Below are 5,000 nucleotides of genomic sequence, written 5' to 3'. Positions count from 1 at the left end.
CACACATACACACACACGGACACACACACACATACACACACGCGCACACGCACACACACACGCACACACACACGCACACACGCACACGCGCACACGCACACACATATAAACAAACACACACACACACACACGGAAATATACTTAAGAACTTTGCTACTGGTGCTGATAGCAAAACGCTACTGCTCTACTGACCCGTTTCCGCCCCAACACAACGAGCAAATAATTCAGAAAAGTGGCGTCACCATCACCGTCACACTATAACCGTCACTGAAATTGTTATTACACTATTTCTGCCGTCACACTATCACACTATCAACACCATCTCACTGCCATACTATCAATACCATCACTGTTATATTATCAACACCATCACACTGTCACACTATCAACACCATCTCACTGTCATATTATCAACACCATCACACTGTCACACTATCAACACCATCACACTGTCACACTATCAACACCATCTCACTGCCATACTATCAACACCATCTCACTGTCACATTATCAACACTATCACACTGTCACACTATCAACACCATCACACTGCCATACTATCAACACCATCACACTGTCACACTATCAACACCATCACACTGTCACACTATCAACACCATCTCACTGCCATACTATCAACACCATCACACTGTCACACTATCAACACCATCACACTGTCACACTATCAACATCATCTCACTGCCATACTATCAACACCATCACACTGTCACACTATCAACACCATCTCACTGTCATATTATCAACACCATCACACTGTCACACTATCAACACCATCTCACTGTCACACTATCAACACCATCACACTGTCACACTATCAACACCATCACACTGTCACACTATCAACACCATCACACTATCAACACCATCTCACTGCCATATTATCAACACCATCACACTGTCACACTATCAACACCATCACACTGTCACACTATCAACACCATCTCACTGCCATACTATCAACACCATCACACTGTCACACTATCAACACCATCACACTGTCACACTATCAACACCATCACACTGTCACACTATCAACACCATCTCACTGTCACACTATCAACACCATCACACTGTCATACTATCAACACCATCACACTGTCACACTATCAACACCATCTCACTCCCATACTATCAACACCATCTCACTGTTATATTATAAACACCATTACACTGTCACACTATCAACACCATCACACTGCTATATTATAAACACCATCACACTATCAACACCATCTCACTGTCATATTATCAACACCATCACACTGTCACACTATCAACACCGTCACACTGTCACACCATCAACACCATCACACTATCAACACCATTTCACTGCCATACTATCAACACCATCACACTGTCACACTATCAACACCATATCACTGCCATACTATCAACACCATCACACTATCAACACCATCTCACTGTCATACTATCAACACCATCACACTGTCACACTATCAACACCATCTCACTGCCATACTATCAACACCATCACACTGTCACACTATCAACACCATCACACTGCCATACTATCAACACCATCACACTGTCACACTATCAACACCGTCACACTGTCACATTATCGACACCGTCACACTGTCACATTATCAACACCATCACACTGTCATACTATCAACACCATCACAGTGTCACACCATCACACCACCATACTATCAGCACCATCACACTGCCAAATTATCAACACCATCACACTATCAACACCGTCACACTGTCATACTATCAACACCATCACACTGTCACACCATCAACACCATCACACCACCATACTATCAACACCATCACACTGCCAAATTATCAACACCATCACACTGCCATACTATCATCACCATAACGCTGTCACATCACCATAACGCTGTCCCATCATCACCACGTTGTCAGCCCTGTCACACAATGAGCCCCGCGACGCCGCAATCCCCGCAGCGACCGCGGAAGACTTAACACGCAAACCGTCCAGCTAATCCCTCTCTTCAGCTACCGCCAACACCACTCATGCAACAGGGCTACCAACCTCACCATATATTGCTATCATCAACAGCCACAGCGACCCGCGAGTGTTATAACGATTAATCGGTTGGTATCCTTGGCTGTCGCCGAAGTGGTTGTGTGTGTTAATGTGTGACTGTGTGTGTGTGTGTGTGTGTGTGTGTGTGTGTGTGTGTGTGTGTGTGTGTGTGTGTGTGTGTGTGTGTTTGTTTGTGTGTGTGTGTTTGTGTGTGTGTGTGTGTGTGTGTGTGTGTGTGTGTGTGTGTGTGTGTGTGTGTGTGTGTGTGTGTGTGTGTGTGTGTGTGTGTGTGTGTGTGTGTGTGTGTGTGTGTGTGTGTGTGTGTGTCTGTGTGTGTGTGTGTGTGTGTGTGTGGTGTGTGTGTGTGTGTGTGTTGTGTGTGTGTGTGTGTGTGTGTGTGTTGTGTGTGTGTGTGTGTGTGTGTGTGTGTGTGTGTGTGTTGTGTGTGTGTGTGTGTGTGTGTGTGTGTGTGTGTTGTGTGTGTGTGTGTGTGTGTGTGTGTGTGTTGTATGTGTGTGTGTGTGTGTGTGTGTGTGTGTGTGTGTGTGTGTGTGTGTGGTGTGTGTGTGTGTGTTGGGTGTGTGTGTGTGTGTGTGTGTGTGTGTGTGTGTGTTGTGTGTGTGTGTGTGTGTGTGTGTGTGTGTGTGTGTTTGTGTGGTGTGTGTGTGTGTGTGTGTGTGTGTGTGTGTGTGTGTGTGTGTGTGTGTGTGTGTGTGTGTGTGTGTGTGTGTGTGTGTGTTTGTGTGTATGTGTGTGTGTGTGCTATGAGTATGTGTGTGTGTTTGTTTGTGTGTGTACATGTGTGTTTATTTGTTTCAGTATGGATGTGTATATATTGTATATGTATTGTATATACCCACTCGTGCTTGCGTGCTTACATGCTTGCGAGAGTGCATGCATACCTTCGTGAGAACGTAAGCTTCCGTGCGTACATCCACCTGCATACGCACACACGCACACCGTCCAATCCATATAAGCGCGCGTAGACGCAGGTTCCAAGACGAGTCAAGAGGTGTTTTCCTTGTTTACATTCCTGACTGAGGCGCCGAGGAGGAGCGAGAGGAGGAATAACAACGGAAAGAGAAGAGGGGGGGGGTGAGGGGGGGAGGAGAGGAGGGGGGAAGGGGGGAAAGGCGGGGGGAGAGGGGAGAAGAGGGGAGAGAGGGGGTAGGAAGAATGCAAAAACACGGGAATGAGAAGAAACTGAGGGATGGAAGGAATATAAGATGGCAAAGGGGGAGGAAGGGGGAGAGGAAGATTAAAAGAAGAATGAAAGAAAGAAGAAACAGGAAGATCAAAAGAGAGGCGTGGAAAGAATAGATGATAACAGGGGGGGAGGGGGGTCAGCAAGAAGACTAAAACAGGAGGATTGATAGAATGGAAGAAAACTAGGGGGTGAAAAGAATACTAGAACAGGCGGAGAGAAGGAGAAGAAGCAACCAAGAGAATGTTTATGAAGAGAGCGTAATAGTAAGAGAAAGATGGCGGCGGGGAAGAAAAGGAAATCTAGAAGAAGGAGAAGGTCGATGAGGTTGAAGAGGAGGAGGAGGAGGAGGAGGAATAGCAGGAGAAGGAGACAACACAAGAAAAAAATAAAAACAACACGAAAACGAAGACCAAAAGCAACAATAAACAAGAACAAAGAAAGAAAGAAAAAAAACTATTACAAAAATTGCACCCAAAAACTTACCAACAAAAGACGAAAAGAAAAAAAACGAAAAAAACGGGAAAAATAAGACGCATTAAAAAGGTCACATTCTTGAAACGAGTCGGTCCAAATGTTGCGGTTTCAGGGAGAGATAAAAGTCGAGGTGATGACAAGGAGAAGCGAAGTGATGATGACGGTGATGACAACGAGCTCAGTGGCGTGTAGAAGGGCCAGGGGCTGTTATAGAGTAGGAAAGGGAGAGGGAGAGGAAGGAGAGGGGGGAAGAAAAAAAGAAAGGGAAGCGAGGAGAGAGCGGAAAGGAAGGAGGTGGAGGAGAAGGAAGACGTGGAGGAGGAGGAAGAACAGGAGGATGAGGGTTAGAGGGAGGAATGGCTGTTATCAAGAAGGAGAGGGAGAGGGAGAAGGGGAAAAAAGAGAAAGGAAGCGATGAGAGAGGAAACGAAGGAAGAGAAGAAAAAGGAGGTGGGTGGAAGGGCCAAGGGCTGTTATCAAGAAGGAAAGGGAGAGGGAGAGGGAGAAGGGGAAAGAAAAAAGAGAAGGGCAGCGAGGAGAGAGGAAACGAAGGAAGAGAAGGAAAAGGAGGCGGGTGGAAGGGCCAAGGGCTGTTATCAAGAAGGAGAAGGTGGAGAATGGGTGAAAAAGGGGAAAACGGAAAAGAGGAAAGAGAAGAAGAAAGAAGAAGAAGGAGGAGAGAAGGGACAGGAGAAGAAGAAGAGGAAGATGGAAGAGGCGGGATTGTTATCAAGAAGGACAGGGAAAGGGAGAGGGAAAGGAAGAAAGAGAGGAAGGAGAAGGGGGAAGAAAAAGGAGAAGGGAAGAGAGAGAAACGAAGGAGGTGGAGGAGGTGAAGAAAATATAGAGAAAGTGGAGAAAAGAGAGGAAGCAGAGGGAGAGGGATGAGAATCAGGTAGAAAATAAGGAAATAGAGGAGAGTAGAAGAAAATGAGGAAAGAGCAGTGGAGGAGGAGGAGGAGGAGATGGAGGAGTAGGAGGAAGAGGACGAAGAAGATAAAGGTATAAATGAGACTGAATATAAGACTAAATATTATCCTCATCATCATTATTATTACTATCACTATCATCATTGCCATTATCATCATCAAAAGCCTCAATAGTATCATTAGTCATATTGCATTTTCATCTATGGTTCTCCGATATTCCATTTGCATTTGATATACATATCAAATTAATTGACAAAATACAACAAAATAATAAATAAATAATAAAATATAGACACAATAAGAAAGAGAATAATAACACATGACGTTTCGAGTCAATCTCCACTCC

Source organism: Penaeus japonicus, unplaced genomic scaffold, assembly GCF_977035675.1.
Source record: "Penaeus japonicus unplaced genomic scaffold, GWHDUDI00000001_assembly GWHDUDI00000030, whole genome shotgun sequence".
Classification (NCBI taxonomy): Eukaryota; Metazoa; Arthropoda; class Malacostraca; order Decapoda; family Penaeidae; genus Penaeus; species Penaeus japonicus.
This window is presented reverse-complemented; position numbering follows the sequence as displayed.